At 34.7% G+C, this 22,499-nt stretch overlaps 1 pseudogene; it reads right to left on the bottom strand.

Moving 5' to 3' along the window:
• LOC111402988 overlaps positions 1-21,513 on the bottom strand; it is a 45,532-nt pseudogene extending 24,019 nt beyond the window's left edge.
• Positions 21,514-22,499: the final 986 nt, after the last annotated feature.

Here is a 22,499-nt window from a genome sequence, read left to right as displayed (position 1 = left end):
AAATTTGTGGATGCACTTGCTGTCTACGAGAGTGTGTTGGAGAAGGATAGTAAAAATGTTGACGCCTACATTGGCAAAGGGATTTGTCAACAGATGCAGAACTTGAAGAGGCTTGCATATGAGAGTTTTTCAGAATGAGCTCAAAAAATTCTTGTGTACATGATAATGAGCTTGTTTCCAAGGTGGATTGTGGCTGATTTAGACCAACAACCATATCGATCAAATGGTTTTGATGGGAAAATTGCATTGTTTGTTTTTTCTAATTAAACAAGTCCTTTGATACAGAATGATCCCAAAAAATTTGTCCCACACAACACCTTTGGGATTGTATTGGTAGAATAGATGGCATATTCCATTGTAATATTTTGGTCTTGTTAATAAAAGTTTAAGCATTATATATATTTTTTCTCTACTTTTTAATCGCACTATTCCAAAGTCTATTAATCCAAAAAAGGGGGTTTGTGGGAGAATATGTTTTAAAAAATGAAGTCCAAACAGAGGCTAAAACTAAATGATATTTACGACACAATTGGCTTGCTTGCACTATAAGCGCCTTGCTTTAATAGTTCTTAAATAGCCTTTCACCCACAAGCAGTTGAGGCATATAGCTCCAACAATAATTTCATGATCTTAGTATGTTTCCAACCAAGGTTTAATGTTTTACTGTTCAGTAAAGTCCTCTGTGCCGTCCTCACAATCCTACCAGTGACCGGGTTTTGGCTACCCAAACGTCAAAGATCAACTGCTTTTCCGGTCGAACTTGATTTTAACTCATAAATTTGGTTTTCAAGACGTGTGTGTGTGTGTGTATATATATATATATATATATATTTATTTATTTATTTATTTTTGTTTATTAAGAGGACAAATTCATCATTTTAACTTAAATTAACGGGACGATGGGACGAAATGACATGATTTGCAATTTAAATGAAAGGGCGAAGCTGTCCAGTGCCAAAAAAGGGTTGAGTATAGGTAAAGTACCAGTTTGCAATGATTGAAAACAAAAAGTGCAATTTTCCCATAATAATATGACTAGAATGGTCGACCACCATGGAGAATGTAACAGTTCTAATCGGCAATGCATTTCATTATCACAAATCACTATCCATAGTCGAGAAGAATATAAAGATTATGAGAAATGATCTCCTAAACACAAGTTAGGCATAGGTGACATGTCACATCAATTAATTGGTGAATAAGTTCATGACAAGTTGATATACCGTGTCATCGGTGCTTAGTTTATGAGATCATTTCTATACAAATCACATCTCAAAGCTTAGTTCTAGGCCATAAAACGGATGCATTTAACTTAGCAAGCAAGATTATTAATTTAGGGCATGTAACTAGAACATCACCACATTCAAGTCATAAACCACAAGGAGCCATTAAATGCAAAATATTGAAGTGGTTAATTCTCATAACATATTTCAAGTAAATCTAAGAACAGGATCTTTCGGTGCCATAAAGCTTCAGCATCTGAAATAACGCTCCACTACAAGTTACATGAATCCATACCATCGTGAATGTACAATTACTGTGGTCTATTAACAGGCTCAAGTGCCTCAACAGTGACTACGCTATTTTCCCCGATGACCTGCAGAAAAGAATGAAAACCAAATTCTCAAGTTAGATACGATCAAAATGACGAATGAACTATGACAAACTTTGAAAGAAACAGCAAAAAATGGGGAACGAGTAAACTCACCACCATGTCGAATTCATTTTTATCATTGCCATTTACTTCAACAGCGTTGTCTACCACCAGGTTCATAAACTGATCAAAACCACGAAGTGTTCCAACCACCATCCGATTAGCATTCAGCTTAACTGAAATGCAAAATGCCTGATATTTAATGATAGGACAGAGTACAAAATTGGCACAATGGACACAAGAAGCATGTAAAGTCTTCTTGAAATAGTAGGTAGCAGTTTGAGTTACGCAATATGACAAATGACATGCTGTACAAGATTCAAATTTAATTTGATAAAGGTAAACTAAGTGTTTAACAATAGACATAATGCTTGTATACAACTTCATTTAGACAATTCCCTAGAACAAATATTTCACTGGACATCCAAGAAGTCTACCATTTGAAGCAGATCTCAAAATTGACCACAAAAGAACAATTGAATTTATGGGGAAAAGCATTTTTGCTTCTTGTTTGGGTACTTAGAGTAAAGACCAACTTATTATCCTAATGTACTAAAAATTTAGAACAAATAGAAATTTACTTGCCAGTACATTGGTTATTCTATAGAAGGAAAACATAATAACACAATTGGATCATAATTATGAATTCGAGAAGTTCAAGCTCCAATTAACACATCCATGGCCTAAGGAATACACAGACTAGCATGCTTATATTTGAGAGGTAAATGACACAACAATACAATTTTTCTTTATTGTTTTTAGTCCTCCCACCCCCACTCTTCTCAAGTGATTTGGAGACACATACCCTTGAGTTGACTAACCTTATTCCAGATCCCCAAAATGCGATGTGTCAATACATGCGGACTAGCTTATGAAGTAAGTCCAATCGTTGCCCTTGCAAATGTACATATGATTTCAATATGATGCCCACAAAAGTATCCTAGAATGATTCACTTCGGCTTTAAAAAAATAATAATAAATAAATAAATAAACATCAACTAGTTCAATTGTTTATCACCAACATTGTTTCTTCCATTCAAAAGAATCCTTTTCATTTCATCTAGAAATTCATGCATTTGCTGCCTTAAGTATAGTGGGGAAGGATACACTCATTCGCAAACCAATTCTCCATCTCTCACAGTGTCAAATATAGCCAAGGATGGGCTTACACCGTTACTTTTCTTACCTTAACTTAGTGTTACTGAAATAAGTGAATTGTGTATTTCTAACTTTTACCAAGGAAGAATCATTTAATTTAAATTTACTTATCCAATTATAAGTTGGTTTGCCAAATTAGAGCCAAATTCAGCCAGATATCTGATACTTTGCTGAGGCAAAAGGAGCCATGATATGAACTCCAATGCTGTCTACAAGAAACAGGAAAGAAAACAAAGAACATTCGAATCTAAAATGTGTGGAAAGATTTAACAGGGTGATTGCTTGTAGTTCAACTTGAGTCGTCATTTTATTCCTTATGGCTCATAGGTCATTAATGTAAATAAAAATATGATATAGCTTACCAATATGGTGGCTGGTGAGAACTGGATCAAGATGGGAGCGGGCAGTTGGTAAGTATGAGAAGGCATACTTTTTCCACTCATCATGAAGAAGACCTTTCAAGCAATGAGTAGCAATTAATGCAGCAGCAGCTAAGAGACCACATAATTTTATATCTCTCGACTTGCAACCCTGTAAAATTAACAAATATATTATGCAAGAAGCAATACATACAAACCCAAAATGCCTGAAAACCTTAAGTCATTTTATTCTTTCTGCGGTTCTGTTTACTGTGATGAACTCATGTAAAAAAAATTAATGAATACAATTTATGCAAATTCTTGTATTTTAGTAGGGGCATGCATAAATAAACTAAAGAATGAACAGAGCCAAACTGAAACTGAAGTGGATGTAGATTTTTCTTTAGTTTTATCCATGTTAGGGATTCTGTTGCTTCAAAATAAATAATCAATTTGGTTTTAGGTTCAAGGTTTGGTGACCAAAAGAAATCCACATTGGTACTATAATATTGAAGTGCTAGACTAAATTTTATGTAGAAGAAAAGCTTTCTTCTAAAAACACTCGCCTTCCTCTGTTTATTTCAATCTGATTAATTATATAAAAAGGAAAAAAGCTCCAACAACCTTAAAGCTAGCCTTGCTTTGCTTTGCTGCTGCCAGCAAAATCTCCAAAACAACAATATGACCACCATGATGCCACTGCTGCCAAACCACCACCAATGCCAAGAATTCATACAAATCTAACCTAAAATATACATAAATCTACACACAGATTCATGTAATGTATGCACATATATAGGTATGCAAAGATGAATCATAGATCTATCTATATACACTCATATAATGTATTCTTTTTTGATCAAATTCATGTTCAAATAAAAAGAAGAAAATATTTACATAAAATATGTCATATAAGTGAAAACCAAAATGAATGAGAGTGATTTTAATTGGTACAGCTCTGTTCAATACTTCAATTCTCACTCAATAGTCAACTCGTCTAATTTCAAAAATCGATAACTTGAACAGAGGAAGCACACTGAGTTACAACAAACCCAACCAAACAAACTTGAAAGCATGCTGCATTGATGCATCCATCATCAAGTTAAGCATTTCCAGTGAAAAAAACTGTGACACAATCCTTTAGCAAAGAAGTTCCTTGACTATGTTCTGACTCTTTCTTTTCTGCAGTCCGACACGTTTACTTAGAGGGAACAACATAAATATGTAAGCATTTTTCTCTGAGCTCTTTTGCGCTTCTATTTTTTATTTTGTTTATTTATGTTTTTTTTTGGGAAGTTGGCAGGGTGGGGGGATGCGAGCTAGTGAGCTCTAAGCTCTAGCAAGATCAACGAACCAACAGGTGGATAGAAGAATACAACCATAAAAAACAAATTGTGCAATTTAGGATAATTACATAAAGATACATTACTAGCAAAACAGTATTCTCTATTGACTACCCGCCAGTTTACTTTAAAGACTGAAAACTTTTAGAAAGCATTCTCAACTTTCAAAGAAAAACAATGATTGAATGAAATCAATTAATAGTGTTATAAAATGATTCTGCATTCCCCTACTTAATTAACTTGAATGAAAATTTACTATGCTAACATTTATATAAATTCAAATCGCAGGATGTAAAATTTTAAATTCAACATTCAATGTAAAATTAATAGCTTGCAAATTTCGCTTAATAATGTAATTCACTTACGGATAGAGTCGGATCAGTGTCTTCTGAATTCAACAGTAGCCTTAAGACTTGCGACATCCTAGGTAACTCAGTGTCCTGAAAACTTAGATTGGCGAACCTTAAACAATTTAAAGAGTATCCCTACATGTCGGCTCCACGAGCCCAAAAGATCTTATTGGCCTTCACACTAGGAATGTAATCCTCAATCCCCAAGTTAACCTCCATTTCTTTTCCTAATTTTGAGGAATCCAATCCCTTCCCGCCAATCAAACCCTATAACTCCCGAAGCAATTGCAACACTGATGTCCTGTCACTTGCTGAAGTGTATAGCCTGAGGGCCATAACCTATTTGTCATTTTCCAAAGTGTATACACAGGCAAAGAAAAGATCGGCAACATTGTCCAATGAAGGGTCAAGATTCTTCTACACATTCTTGGTCAACTCGTTTTCGAGGATAAGGTGGAAGGGAGAAATGGAAGGGAGATTACCATTGTCACGGGCGAAAAATCTGGGATTTCGATGGAAGATCGAACGGTTGGATTTGGAAATGGGGAGTTGGGGGCTGTAAGCAAAAATCGTCAAATCGAAAAATCGAACCGAAATCGCATTTTAAAAATCGTCGATTTGGTGCCACGTGGACCTGTCTATAAAATGCTTTTGAACCAAAAACGGTTTGGTTTAGATTTGAGAATTGTAATTGCGATTTAAAATTAAACCGGACTGACGAAAAAATATATAAAAATAAAAAATAAAAAATATGATTTTTTTTTTGAAAATTCATTCAAATATATAAAATTCTATAGTTTTGACACTTAGTCATTTGTGGGTATTTTTGTCAATTTTTAATTTTCTATTACATATATTATTATTACCCAATAATCCTAATTAGTTATTATTATTATTATTGTCAAGTTTTAATTTTTTCTTGAGCCTTGGGCCTCAAACGCCATATGAGCTCCAAAATAGAAAAGATGAAGTATTTGGGTTTGAACTATATTACTCACACCCCTTGAATAACACGAAATAGAAAAGGGTTTTTTTTTTTTTCAATTCTACTTCTCGTCCCTTCCGCGCTTCCCAGTTCCCAAAACAACGCTTCTCTCTTTTTCGTGAATCACTGAACCTCATGAAAAGTCCAAGCATTCGTCCAAAAAAAAGGTATATTTATCTTGAGCCTTTAATGGGCTCCCCTGTTTTTAGGCTCAATCAGGATTTTAATTTTATTTTTTTCTATGAAGTTTTGTACAATCAAAAATACATTCCATTGCAATTGAAGAATCGTTATATGTAATTGTGTGATTTTTTGTTGAATTTGCAAACAAATGAGAAGTATATGTTCAGATCAATAATTTTTTTTGGTAAGCATAAAGTAAACTTTGATACTTTTTAAGCACATTAACTGTTTGACACATTTACATAATTTTCTAGTGATCATTTGTTGTACAGAATCACAAATATGGATCATGACTTGTTGGACATCATTAATGTTCTAGGCCTTATATTTAGTTTAGTAGACTTTTATTGTAACGTTATCGTAACATCACTAGCCTAAAAATGGCGAATAAAAAACTATGTTTTAGTTTATTGTGATTTCACTTTGATTTAGTTGGTATTTAAATTTATAGTAGAACTGGACAAAAGGTCAAAAAAGACGAACTAAATATAAATTTTTCCGAGCTGAAATTAGAGTTGATCAGTAATGGTTAGATACCTCACCATTTCTTCATCTTGGCATAAATCCTTCGAGTCCCAACTGCAATGGAGCATTCTCTTTTCTATACCCAGTGTTTTTGCACGTGTTTCTTTAAGTTTTACCTCGGCAACGTATGAAGCAAGATCTACTTCAAGTTTTACCTTTGCAATGGGTTATAAACTGTTATACAATTTTTTCATCTCGATTATTTTTACATCTAAAATTTTTTTATATATATAAAAAAAATCGATCATTTTTGGATTTTTTTTTATTATTGTTACATTTTCCTCTCAATCAATTAAATTTTTTAAAAAATAATCTAATAAATTTCCTTATGAAATTTTTTTACGTCATTTGAAAAAAAAAATTAATTGATCGAGAGAAAGGGTAACAATAATAAAAAAAAAAATCTAAAAATGATTGAATTTTTTTATATATAAATTTTTTTTTCAGATATAAAAATAATCAAGATGAAAAAGTAGTATAACAATTTATAACCCCTATGAAGTAATAAAAAATTTTATTAAGAATTTTTATGTCCAAAAAAAAAAAATTGACATCATACTACATATAAAATTTTTTAATAAAATAATGTAAATTATATTGAGAAATTCGTCGTGCAAAAATAATAAACATTAATAAAATAATTGATTTTTTGTTTCTTCAAATTTTTAAGTATCATGTATTATTTTTGGATAAATTTTATGTAAAAATAAAATATATTCCAAGTACAATACATATGAAGCTTGTAGATTCTAAAAATACAAGTTGGACAAACAATACATATGAAGCTTGTGTATTCTAAAAATACAAGTTGGATAACACTCGCTTCATGTTTATGAAACGTGTAAATAAAATTTATTCTAGTATCTTGTATTATACCATGGGTGACAATGCTAACATTTTACCATAGATAAGAGGTAAAAGATTTTCAAAGAGTATCCATGGGCCGTAGATTTAGATTCAACATTAAGATAAACCATTTTTGATATCTGTTGATGTTCAACCAAGAAAAGAATAAAGCGAACCCCTCCCACTGCTCATGGAGCATAAAACGCAAGGGAAGTAAAAGAACAAAGGATTCGTAGGCCTTCATGCGAACCTTTCCGTCACCCTTTATGCTCCATAAGCTTCTCATAACGGTGTCTAGCATACAAGAAACCAAGCTCTACAGATGTCCATATGTGCATGTTCCAATCCCAAACCACTCTCCATAAGAGATATAAGTTCATTAAAGCATCCTCTCTTCTGTTAGTGTTCATTGACTTCTTCTAGATCAACTTAAAGGATTTAGATTTGCATGGTTAGTGTATTTACCGAATTCTAAGCTATCCAACATAATAGAATGGTCATGCAAATATAGACCAGCAGTCCACCACTCACTTTGTAGCTAAAGCTAAGAAACGAATTGACTAAGTTATTGATTCTGTATAAAAGAGTCCTAAAATATCAACTAATAGTCTGGTAATATAACTGTACAATGATATTGAGCCCACATAGTCGAGCCAAGTGGAACTCTTCAGCATCAACACAAGCAAAATAGACTTCTTTCCATGTCTTTGAGTTATTAGCTTTACATACTGCATCAACAGCCCCTTGAAATAACTTCAACTTGACAAGAGTGCATGCCAATTTGGCCCTGTTAGAGATAAGAGCAAAAACAATCTTAGCTGCCTCATATAGAGCTTCATCATACAAGTGATCAACAACATTAGGGAGATTGGCGACATTTGGCATGAGAATAAACTCTTCAATCCCACCCAGCATATCAATCTTAGCATATGCATAAATGAGCTCACTGTCCACCTTGGGCTCCTTTGCTTTCTACCTAACAATTAGAAGATACTTTACCAAGTCGTGATGAACATTTGCATCCTCCGCAGCATGGATAACTTCTAAGAATTGGGTGGCATCATTAGCACGAATAAATGACTCTCTATTGCATAGCTCACTAATCCTTTCCAGTGTTGAGCTTTAGCAAGCTGACTCCAACTGTATCTTCTTCAACACGGAATGCAAACTCCAGTTAATATCTCGAATATTATCTAGTAACATATTGACGGCCTGGACATTCAAATTGAACTTTAAAATAGCAAAAGCCTCTTCATACAATTGAGCTTTCACAGCCACTTCCCCAACAGAAAGATATCAAACTTATCAAGTCTACTTACTTAATCCATAACTCTGGATAGATCTGTGTTAACAGCTGTCGAGATAATTAAGTTTTGCCGGTCAAAGTTTCCAATGAATGCAGAGTTTTGGATCACAATCTGTTTGAGTAATTCAATTAGTTCATGAGGAAGGTCAGCAGTCTTGACGGTTTTAACAGCTGCAAATACTTGTTCCGGGCTCTTGCTTTCGGGCAAAGCACTAGATACAACTTGATCAATGAGCTATCTTCTGAATTCATTTTCAGGGTCAAGAACTTTTGCCTACAGATCGCCATCCATATTTCCAACTACATACCTAAAATAACATCACATGTGGATAAAAGTTTGTCACCATCCTCCTCCTCACGCTCAAGATCCTCCTCATCCTTATAAATTGTTTCTCAAGAACTCCCAATTTTTGTCTGAGTTTCATTTCTTTACCAATTGGGTTATTTCTCACATACTCTTGCATATTTTCAGCTTCGGCCAAACAATTCAAATATTTTCTCAAATTGTCAGTAGGGCCTATTATTTAACCGTATTTGAGATTAGATGTTTGCAATTTTAAATAAATATAGATGAGTGCAATAATAAATAAATATGGAAACCATAGGTCTTTACAACATGTTAATTTAGTTTAGAGCATAACTTACCTAAAGCTGAATCATTAGTATCAGTGTACTTATATGTGGGAGGAAATATTGTCGTATTTTCCTAAACAATGAAAAATTGGTACCAATGAAGATTAGGAGAGATATCGAGACTATAAGAATAGAGTATAGAACAAGTCATATTCCCTGAATGGAAGAAAACCAAGGATGAAATTCAATACTTACAGGATTTTTCACTGCCTTGTATGGAGAATCATCTACAAGCAAAGTGCTGGTTTCATTGTACATTCCCGCTTCAGGGGATGTCCACACTTTTGATAGCTCTTTAATAAAGAGTGGTTTCTTGTGATTTTCAAGTGCATTAAATCTGGTTTTAGTACAAGATTCTTGACCCTGAGTTAAATAGAACTAATCAAAGATACACCTTGTACATTATAAAAACCATGTTTATGATGATAACATATATAATATAAACAATAGAATTTTCAACATCCTAGCTAAGTGGCCCAAAAGGGTTAAGAAATGCTTACCCAACAAAAAAGCAATTGCTTTTCATCAAGAAAAAGACTCTGGACAATTGGCCGCAAATTATTTTTGCAAGATTTTAAGAAGTCAGGTAAAGAAAATGTGTAATTGATTTAGAAACAAATGCTCAGAACGAAATAGAGGAAAAAATTGAATTAACGAAAAAGGTATAATTAGTTAAATATTGAATATTACAATTTTCTGGAAGACCAAACTCCTACAGCGAATTCGTCTAAGATGAAACTGATAAATTCATCATAATGAGGTCTTTTAAACACTGAAAATGTCATGTAAAATCAAATTAACTTGATTTATGAGAAGAGGACCAAATTTAAACATTATAAATAGAAACAAGTGTTGAAAGCATCTACTTTTACCAGCATTATTCAAAATTCTTAAATCTGGCTTTTTCTCAAGGTCTCGCCCGTCTTCTATATAAATGATATCTACAAGAATTCCATTTACATCAAGAATAAGAAGCCTCTTATCCTTTCTAGTATACTCCGTACTTTCATGGTGCAAACTAATATTCGAAACATACATTTCAAAAATAAAAAAATAAAAAAATTATTCAAAATAGTTTCAAAAACTGAAAACAGTTTTCGGTTTAGAACACGCTACCCTTTACTCTTCTTCAGAATAAAGGGAGTAATTGGTTCTTAGATTTTGCGTTTGCCCCCTATGGGCAGAGGAATCGGATCACTAGCTACAGAAACATTGATAGGTACAATATCTACGGGGCTTGACCTTGTGATCTGCAGAACCGAAATCGTTATTGATCACATGTTCATCGAGTAATCATTTGTAAATAAAAAAAATGAGATACGAAACTCGTGTACCTGATCACTAGGAGCAAGAGTAGGTGATGTTTGTGGTCGACCTGATACTGGAGAGGTGGCGGCAGTAGTGGACGTAAAGGATACCACACTTGAGTAGTGCAAGAGTGCATGCACATCCAAACGCCGAAGTACCTCTGCAAACTACTGTAGTGTCTCGGCATGTTTCTGCTCACTCTTTGCCCTATACAAATCGAACTGCTGGGAGATGACAGAAAGCTGCTCATGTAACTTGGTAACCTGCTCTCGCAACTCAGTAACCTGCTCACGTAACTTGATGTTATGACGCTGTAGAGGAGGGATGCGTACTGGGCTGGCCTTATCTGCACGCGCCATAGACATTGGTACCTCATGGTCGCCTTCTGGAGGGCACACTATATAACCTAAATCGCCAGTCGCATCAATCACATCTGTTCGGTCACTGACTACAAGAATATGCAAGGGGACGTTCCCATATTCAGGGATCGAATCTTCTGCAGTACTGTTGGATCATTCGGGCGTGCATTGTGCTTATGCGGGGCATCGGCTTGCTTGGGGACGTCGTCCTGAACATCTCGACCCTCGTCACCCTTCACAACTTGGCCCTTAGCAGCAACATGGTGCCCCATATCCTTTTTCTTTCGACGATTACGAGGTGGTGCCAATTCTGCTGGTCAAGGTCTACGTAATAGCCCCTCTGCCGCTCATTCTCTGTTGCTTATAGTAGAGGAAAGGCAGCCATCTGAACATAAACCAACAAAGACATATTAAAACTAAAAGACTTCACAAAATCACCAAACTTCAAAGATTTTAACTATATGATGCTACTCACTTGGGATGAAAACAGTTTTGATTCCTTTGCATCCACTGTTTTTGGATAATTAAGGAAACCTGTAAACTCCCAATGGCATATACGAGGCAAATGAGCGGTGTCAGGCCTCCGTCTAGCGAGCAATGCAATATCAGGCGCAACCTCAAAGGCAAAAACCTACAAACCAAATTGAATTTGTGTTAACACTTAAATAAACTAAACTAATTTAACATTCATATATTGGAAAACATTTGCTATTTTTACCAATAATGCATAGAAGAAGCCGCCTAAATTGATGTGCTTGGTTTTCCTCTTAGGCAACGTACTCTTCCACCTATGCAAACAATGTTTAAAAAGGTATGCACCCCAAGGAAATGCGTTGAACCCATCCATATTTCTATCCACAAAGTTTATCTCCCATGTTGGCACCACCGTCCGTGCATCAGTCCCCCATAGAAAGTTGTGCTTCATTATGAGCATAGACAACTTTACAACGTCAATACCCTCATCGAACTCACCCCCATTTAGACAACAGATGAGGTCTGGAACCCGAATCTGTTCATGGTCAGGAAAATGCCTATTAATCAACCCACCCTCATGTGTCTTGTCATAACCAGTTGGTTTCTGAGCCAATCCAAACTTCAGGCCCGTGATGAGGCAAAACTCTTCCCTTGAGAGAATAACGTCATACCTTCCTAAAAGGAAATGCATCTCATCACGGTTGGCATTCAGTCTCTCAATGTGCCTCTGCAATAATGAGTTCACGATCACTGAACAAAAATGCATTTCCTGGTGCATCAGTAGAAAGTGTCCCATGCAAGAATGCAAGAACGCTTGATACAGCGCAAAACCATCTGGGTGTCCTGCGAAGGCATTCTCGATGTCACTAAGTGTGGCAATTCGGGACTGATGCTTGAGCGTAATAGGTCTCCACTTGTCTTCCGACAGAACCAAATACTGTTTAAGGTTGTTAGCCATCTGCAAAGCAATGCAAACAACATTAAAAATATAAATAAATATCAATAAAATAAAACTAAAACTAGATCATCGGACCCCATAACATCAAACAACTTATTTTAACTAAGAAATTTCCCATAACGAATAATAAGAAAAATTAAACAAACAAATCACTGAAGTACAAATAAAATTAATTATAAGAAAATTCAGTACTGTTTTGACACCAACACCACTCTCCGTCTACACATATCATTGGCGCCTCGTCTCGCACTGTTGAGTTATCAAATTTGTCGTCAATGGCCTCCCAAAAAAAAAAAAAAGAAACTGGCACAGATTATCTTATAACAGAAATTTCACTGTAATAACATGTTTCTGACTCATTTTCAAACCCAAATATACAATCCTGACATCATTATAACAGAAATTCAACATTAATTTTCACAAAAACAAAAACAAATAAACCAAAAAAACAAGATCATATATTTAAAGTCTAAAATTAGAGTAAAAAAACCAACTTATGGAGTACATATTATGCAGAACTTCTCTCTTATCAAGATCACCAAATCTTAAAACATCGGATCTGTCCAACTCTTAATCCCACAATAGAATGGCAACTCTCTGTCAGTAACCCCAAAGTGTACCTCAGTTTCAATATATTCACATTCATTATGAACAAGCTATATGTGCATTTCACGCGATACCAAAAACAAGTTCTTCCAATGAGGGGGACGACAGTAGGACAAGTAGAAGAAGAAAATTTTTAGACCCCCAAAAAATGAAAAGGAAGAGCTGTAAATCAACTCACACAACAAAATTCCATCCAAGTGATGATTAGTTGCCTGCCCAAAATGGAATTTCAACTATCAACCCCAAATTACAGCAAGTTTCAACTATAAAGTATTGTCGAGTTTATTATTTCCAACCTAATGGTGTTAGTGTGTTTTACCTATAAGAACAGTATTCATTGGAAAAATATAGTTCACCAAATTGGTGTTAGATAAACATGGAACACATGCCATATGTTGATGCTGAATTTTTTTTCACACACACATACCCAATTTTGTGTGTGCGTGATCCATGCAGTTGTGGGTAACATGAACCATACTATATATTGTGGTTAACGTGAAAATTTCTCATGTGAGTTTCATCTCGATTTATATATATAGCATTCTCCTGTGTTTTCCTCTCAAAACTATACTTTTTCGTAAACATGGAAAATTTTTCATACAGTTGGTTAGTACAAAATAATCCCTCTTCTGATTTCTTTCTCAATTCCCTCCAAACAATCGAGTCGGGCCTTGAACATTCAATTCTCAAATTGAAACGGATGAAATTTACCTTAACTGCACTTCAAACCACGGTAGCCATTTCCAAGAAACAATTGATTACAATTGATTTGAGGTTCTTGTATTTTCCTGCCGATTCAATCGATTTGAATTCGCGTTTGGGTTGAGGGTTAGCGATTGGGTTGTAAGGGTATTAATGGGAATTTATCACATGTTATTGAAGGGGGTTTGGGTTTAGCCGTTTAGGGCTAGAGATTTGGGTTGCAATTTGTTCTTCACTGATTGGTAGGGTTGGGCAAAACTCTCGAACCAAATCAAGTTAAATATCCGAACGGATATCTGAATTGAGAATCGATGGATACGGTTTGATTCTCGGTTCTAGACCAATAATCGAAGAACCGAATCTTCCTTTTTTTATATATTGAATAAATCAAATTATTTTAATTTTTTTAAACAAATTAACTAATTAGGTGATTGATTGATACTCCATCTCACAAGCCCTAGCCTAGCTAGTTTGACCCAATCCAGATAACTAATTAGGTGTAGAGTTTCTTTGTATGGCAAGTCAAGCAATTGATGATTAAATCAAATAGCTAGTAAGTATTAGTAAATATTTTATCTCTATGACTTCCAATTCAAGAATTTTTTTTTTTAATATAAACTTGAAGGCTTAAGCAAATGAATTATTGATGTGGATCGCCAATATTTTAGTATTAATATCTACTTTTTGGTATTTGTATATGTTGGTAAATTAATCTTATTGGACAACTTGTTAATTTATATTTTTTTGAATTGGACTTCGTTAATTTGTAAAAGCTATGATTGAATATGTTATTAGTTGTATTTATGTAGTGCTGTTGTAAATGTTAAAAAATGTAATTATGGTACGGAACCGAATGGAACTGAACACGAACGGTTCCATAATTATATTTGAACCCGACGGTTCCACTTGCTCAATACTCCAAATTTTCGGTTCGGTTCGACTCTAAAGAGATCGAACCGAACCGGACCATGCACAGCTCTACTGATCGGTTACCCAACGGTGAGTGCAAATACATGAGGTGCAATACGGTAAGTGCAAATATGATATACACTACAGTTGCAGTAGTTTAGTACAAAACCGATAAGGGCGAATACGGCTAATCCAAATACGGTAAGTGTAAATATGGCGTATACAGCAATTACGTTATATACACCAATGGCTAGGACTGAATTGAAGTTTGAAGAGATCGAATTGACTTTTGCTTTGTCTCTTAAAATGGGGAAAATAAAACATTATTATTTGAAGAATGTCATAAAAAAAGGGTTAATTATTTGAATAGTTATCGAAATGTACCAAGTATTACCAATTAATAAATTAAATTTTGATAAAAATTGATGAAATGTGCAATGAAAAAGTTGTAGATCTCATATAGTGGTAAAATCAATTATTTAATTTGACTTAAATTAAAATTTAAATTTTAGCCCTTACAAAACTTGGGGGCTATATCTCAACGATCACTGAACTATACCAACGTAAGAAAGTTGAGCTCTACTGATCGGTTACCCAACGGTGAGTGCAAATACATGAGGTGCAATACGGTAAGTGCAAATATGATACATACTGCAGTTGTAGTAGTTTAGTGCAAAATCGGTAAGGGCGAATACGGCTAGTCCAAATACGGTAAGTGTAAATACGGCGTATACTGCAATTATGTTATATACACCAATGGCTAGGACTAAATTGAAGTTTGAAGAGATCTTTTGCTTTGTCTCTTAAAATGGGGAAAATAAAACATTATTATTTGAAGAATGTCATTAAAAAAAGGGTTAATTATTTGAATGGTTATCGAAATGTACCAAGTATTACCAATTAATAAATTAAATTTTGATAAAAATTGATGAAATGTGCAATGAAAAAGTTGTAGATCTCATATAGTGGTAAAATCAATTATTTAATTTGACTTAAATTAAAATTTAAATTTTAGCCCTTACAAAACTTGGGGGCTATATCTCAACGATCACTGAACTATACCAACGTAAGAAAGTTGGAAGATCCTTTAGATAACAAATGTCGTCGACTTGAGTGATAAGTGGACAACACGTTACATAGTTCAACGACCACAAAAATAAAATTAGTTCAGTTATTAAGTAATAGCACTTGGTATAGTTCAATAATCATTGAGGTACAATTCTGAGTTTAGTTATTGAATAGTAACACTTGACGTGATTCAGTGATCAGAATCTCTTAATTTTGATTCGGATAGCACATCAATCGTCTCAATGATAAAATTTTTGACATTTGAAGTCTAATTCTTACAATTTCAGTGCAAGTACGTCCCTGCTAAATTAGGCCATCACCTTTTTCTATTATAAATGATAGTGTACCTCGCACATAACATCCTATTTGAAGATACATAGAGGTTAGTGCAAAAATACGGTATATACAGCAATTACGACAGGTGTAGTGCAAAATCGGTAAGCACGAATACGGTGAGATAAAATACGGTGTATGATGCACATACGGTACCCTAGGTGCAAAATCGGTAAGGGCAGGTACAGTGTGGTCAAGTTATTAAATAGTAACACTTGGCGTGGTCAAGTGCCCGTTCAAACCGATCTCTTAATTTTGATTAAGATAGCGCATCAATCCCTATGATCAAATTTTTGACATTTGAAGTCTGATTCTTTCAATTTCAGTGCAAGTTCGTTCTTGCTAAATTAGACACTTTTTGTATTATTAAGAATGATAGTATATCTTGCACATAACCCCGTATTTGAAGATACACAGCAGTGAGTGTAAATACGGTAAGGTCAAATTCAGTATGTACTGCAATTACGGTAGGTTAGTGCAAAATCGATAGGCGCAACTACGGTGAGCTTAAATACGGTATATGATGCAAATACGGTATCTTAGGTGCAAAACCGGTAAGAGTAGATACAGCGATCTTCAGAATTGCTGGTACTCACTCCTTGTAGTCGAACCATGCGAAAGGTTAAAGAGTCCATTGCTATTTTTAACGGTAAAATGACAAAATATTATTATATGACAGTAAAACTTACAAAAATACTTACAGAATTATTGTTGTTTGACGAGCCATTGAGCTTCGGGTTTAGCGCTTTCACAGGACGAGAAATACTTACGAAATTATTGTTGTTTGACGAGAAGGTAAAGTGAGTGATGATTATGGTCGTGAGTTTGCCGGAGCTGTAAGGTGATGACGAAGAACTCTTCATTGTCGTGCTGGAGAAGATTAAACGTCGTTCATGTGAGGAGTTTGGAAATATAAGGAAGATGTGGTGTTTTCTAAAAATGAAACACGTAAATTACGGGATATGCTGTTAATAATGTATATCTATTAAACATTTAATAATTAGATATAATTAACTTATTACTATAAATTATATTACAATATTTCTAATTTTTGAAATATGAAAGCATCCATCTGATTTTAGAATTGCTGATTTTAACACTAGGCCTTCCTGTAATTTCCACTATTTTAAAATCCTTTTAATTCATTTATTGTTGGGTCACTTATCTTGGGTAAAATACTATGCATATGAGGTTCTGAAGAAATTAATTGTTTGGGCCTGTTATTGTGGGTTGTTGTTTGTTGAATTTGGGATCGGGTCTCTCTTTGATTTGTTATTTGGATCTTGTGGTTTGATTTCATGACTGAGAAGCAAAAGAATTTAGTTATGACTAATGTCATTTCAGTGATGTCCAAAATCACGGAGCATAAGTTGGTTGGTCCAAATTATTTAGATTGGTGTAAGACAGTTCGAATCTATCTGCGGAATATTTCTATGGACAATCATCTCACTGAAGATCCACCAACGGATAATACTCACCTGACATGGCTAAAATATGATGCCCGATTATTCTTACAAATTCGAAATTCGATTCACACAGAGATAGTTAGCCTGATTAATCATTGTAAATATGTTAAGAAATTAATGAAATATTTGGAATTCATGTATTCTGGAAAAGGGAATGTGTCCCATATTTATGAAGTTTGTAAGGATTTTTATCGTGCTGAACAACAAGATCAATTTCTTCAGGCTTATTTTATGAATTTCAAAAAGATCTACGAAGAACTGAATACCTTGTTACCCTTTAGTCTAGATGTGAAAATTCAGTAAACTCAACGGGAGCAAATGGTTGTGATGAGTTTCCTAGCTGGTCTTAATTCTCAATTCGAGACTGCTAAATCTCATATTCTCTTCAATGCTGAGGTCTCATATCTGCAAGAAACCTTTACTAGAGTACTTCGTACCGGTACCAGTGCTACTGTTGCTTCATCCATTCAGCTTTCTAGGGCTCTTATCAGTCGTGGTAGTAGAGGTAATACAAGAGGCGGGAGTACAAGCAATCGGGTCAATCGAAGTCAAAATGAATGGGGAGTTGTATGCTATTATTGTCATGAGCCGAGACATACCAAATACTCGTGTCGAAAATTGCACAATAAATCTTAGAAGTCTCACTCAGCCCATGTTGCAGCTACCAATATTTTCCCATACTTATAAATATATAATTTCCAGAAATTTAAATGAACCATTTGAACCAAATTTTAGAAGTGCAGAAATAAACCATTAAAACAAGTTTAGAAAAGAACTATCCCTAGTAGATAAAATGTAAGACACTTCTAAGTTCTAATCAATGCTCACATGTGTATATGCTATCCAGAAAATTTACACATGATGCATATCCACTATAAAAGGGATGACAATAAATTGCAAGAATACAACCGTTTCAGACCCATAATGCTGCACAGTATTTGGATGTTGTATAAACAACTCAACAATGCAACCTCCTGCACAAAACCATTTGACTGTAAGAGCTTTCTCATAGGCATGAACTAATGACCTAAAACTTGCAACTGAAACTAGAATCTGATAAGCAATAAACCTCTTTGCACTTTCCCTCGACTTCACATCATCTGAGAATAATGTAACCTACTTCATAGCACACATTTCTCCAGTTTCGCTAAAGCAATACAAGGCCACATTTGGAATATAATTTTCAGTGATCAACTCAAAGAAATGAATAAATAAAAAAACTTACACATCATCCATAGTTAACTGGATTACATATATTAAATAAATGGTAATCATAATGGGAGATTAAGAAATTCAAAGACATGTTCTGTAATCAGTGTTAAAAACTTCCATCTTAAAACGAAAACAGGAGCAAATAATGAAATTCTCTGCTCACATAATTCTATAAGCAATAGAGAAATGATTAAGAAAAGAGAAACAAAAAGAATCACTCGTTAATCATATTGGAAGACCAGTTAAAACCAACACAAACATGTCCAAATGTGCCTCTACCAAGCAACTTTCCTTTTTTCCAACATGGGCCATGGCTTGTTTGATTTTCTGCTCTGCCAGGACTTCATGGTACAGAAGGTGTGACATTGCAGCTGAATTCGAGTGAGAGAAGAGTGAGGTATTGGAATTTTTAAAGGGGGGAAGGGGCAGACGATGACTCTGTTTTGCATCATCAGGCCAACTAGTCCGTGATTCAGAGTCTCCTCGTCCTGTTCTTGGAGGAAGTGGTGTGACAGCTCCACTATGAATTCTGGAACATGGGCCAGGACTTATCAATTGGACTTAGATTCGGAGAATACTCTGGGCTACATCTACTGGGCTGCCAAGATAATTGCCCTGACATATCTCCTCCCATAGAATTGTGTCCTGAGGTCTGACCTGGAGCATTGACCTGATCCAATCAAGGGTAGATCTGTATAAATCTTTCCAGCAGCAAAAATGGAACTTGTAGCTTGCTCATAGCCGGAAGCCCTCATCGGACTTCTAGAGGGACTCGCCATTGAGCTTTCTGGATCACTGCAAAAGATAACATGACAAGGGATCTGTAACTTCAGCACTTGACTATTTAAAGTTCTTCTAGGAGTAGGAGATGAAGAGGAGACATTTTTATTCGATAAGAGATCCACTTGAACAGCTGACTCCCGTGAGATTGCTGGTGCAACAGGGGACTGATTCTCAACAGAAACACTTCAGGGGAAAAAAAAATGTCGAAGGGAGGCATCATGTTACAGATAGAGAGGATATATTTTATATAACTAATCAAAATAAAAGCAATAAACTGAATATAAACTAGCTTCCGTGCTTCCTCAATGATTTCAGAACTCAACTAACCTTGAAAGGCTGCCTGCAATTGTTCTGCTGCCAATTTCACATTCAGATGCTAGCGGACTACGTGGACATGAGTCAGCTGGATAATCACTCTCAAAGGAACATTTGCTGGACAATGAAGCAGAAGCCAATTCACCATCCAAATCTGCAGTGTCCTGGTGTTGGACGCTTTCAGTTCTTGGGTAAGCCAGAAATTCAGGTGCTTTGCATACCCTTTCTGATTTTGGCTTTGCCAATTTGAGTATTCCAGAATCTGCATGACCTACACTTGCAGGGTACAGTCCTGGCTGGGGAAGCAGTTGGGCCTGAGACCTTTCGGCAAAACTTTGACATCTTGCTACATGTTTGGAAGGTGATGGAGACCTTGACTCGGCTCGTGAATGAAAGCCTTTCTCTGAAACTAATGAAAGCCTTTCTCTGAAACTATATCACTGGAACATCGTCTAGATCCTCTTGATATGTCTTAAGTTTTACTTTCGAGAATCCTAAACTTCCTATGTAACGTGTCAATAAAACTCTGTTTAGTTGTTTTCTTTATTTTTTTCCCTTCTTTTGATTGAGACCTTCCCCACCATGAAGGCATATTTTATGCACCAGAAGATGTACAAAAATAAGAGAATTAGCTTTCAAATGCTCATCGAATGGAGATTACTGCAAAACAGCTGCATGTTAAGTTTTCGTCCCATTTCAATAGTGCAATTCATAGACTTTACACAACTGATTCCTTCTATGAACTTTCTCCTCTGTCAACAAAAAAGTAGATTACAATAACTTTAATCATGTTTCTAACTATCACCATGACGACATTATCTTCGGTTATCACCATAAAATAATTGAGCACATGATCCAAGTTCACAGACTATAGAATTAAACTAGTCAACCTATTGAATTTCCTTTGCTCCAATACATGACTTGAGTGTTTCGATGAACATGCATAAGGTGAAAAATTGACATACAACTCTTCCTCTATAAGTAACGACTAATCATTAACTGCCACCATCCCCTTATTCAATTGTTAAAAAACTATTTTAGTGAGAAAAAGAAACTGATGACACCCAATTTTTTTTTTTTTTAAGAAAGTGTTTGTCTCACTTTCTCCCCCATTTGAATACATTCACCGTTGACAATAAATTTCTCATAAAATTAACCAAAAAAAATTAAAATAAATTTAAGTGTACCACAGAGAGAGAAAAGAATCTTTCCCCACTAGAGACAATGGTTAAAGATACTTCTATCATATTTATTTTCCATTAGTTTATAACAAAATTTATCAACTGATACTCCTGATCTCTATCTAATGAACTAAATGAATGACTTTGATCTCAACTGCTTGAAATTGTGGCTTTCGCTGCAGATCTAATTAGACTCGAAAAAACATTATTAACTTCACTGTCGTTAATCAAATCAAATTAACTCAAAACTGACCTCAAGTTCTCAGCTTTTCACATCTCATGTGCAAGCATAACTCAGTCTTGCCGTGGATTCAATCGAATTCAGGCCTTTGATCTTTATTTTTAAAAGCCCGAATTCTAACAAACGAAACCCTGGAAATTAAACAAATTGAAGAATTCGAATTGAGATATTTTGAAGAGATCCCAGATAGAGAGAGAAATTTGTATGGGAGCAGAAGCCAGAGAGAGATACGGAGTTGTCTGAGACACGTGCACTAACAAAATGTAAATTATGTTTCTCAAAACGAAAAAAAAAAAAAAAAGTAAATTATTATTTAGATATTACACGGTAAATAAGTAAGGATATAAGAATGAAACTCAACCTTCACGTTCCTCGAGATTTTAAATATCATATTTAGGATGTGCGAAAACTTAAAAAATAAAGAGTCTGTTTGGGAGTGATTTTGAGAATTGATTTTTTGACCGTTAGGAAAAAAGTGGGGTCCACCTGTGAAAGAAAAAGTCAAATATGACAGCTGAAATAGTAAAATACGGTCAAAAAATCAATTTTTTGGGTGAAAAAATGGGGTCCAAACAGCCCCAAAGCGTTCAAGTTCGGGCACTGAAATGTTTTACTAACTTTTCGAAAACTCAAAAAGTTTTTTCCATTTTTTTCGATAAAATTCATGAACTCCCTGAAAACTTTTAAGAAATTGTGTGACAAATTTTCAGATTTTTTTAACTCAATTACGAACTCTAACTGAAAATTAACTTAATAACAAACTTTGTGATGAGGATATCGGACAACGTTTACTTATTTTATTTAAACTTTATTTATTTTCTTGAACTATTATTTAAATTTGGACTTGTACGGGCTCGGGCCCAAGCTTATTAAGGTTGCTTTACTATTTAAATCTATTTTGCAATGTAATTTTCAGTTGATGATGAATGAATAATTATTTTGGTGGCTTATGGTGCATCCCTCCCCTTCTTTTATTGAATTCTTCTTCTATCCCCTCCCTTAATTTCCCATTCTTTCTGAATCTTTCTTTTATTTCTATTAATCATCCTTTTGGTGCTGCATCAAATTTGGTATCAGAGCCTAAACTTGGGTAATCTCTCATCTTCAATCCAAAAATCTCTTTCTATTTCTTTCCTAAGAACTTGTGGAACAACACAAATAAATAAACTTTTAGCATGAACAGCCAAGTTATTATTTTTCCAACTTCTTCATAGTTGTTCCAAAAAAAAAAAAAAAACTGTT

Source organism: Olea europaea, chromosome 11 (assembly GCF_002742605.1).
Source record: "Olea europaea var. sylvestris chromosome 11, O_europaea_v1, whole genome shotgun sequence".
Taxonomy (NCBI): Eukaryota; Viridiplantae; Streptophyta; class Magnoliopsida; order Lamiales; family Oleaceae; genus Olea; species Olea europaea.
This window is presented reverse-complemented; position numbering and strand designations above follow the sequence as displayed.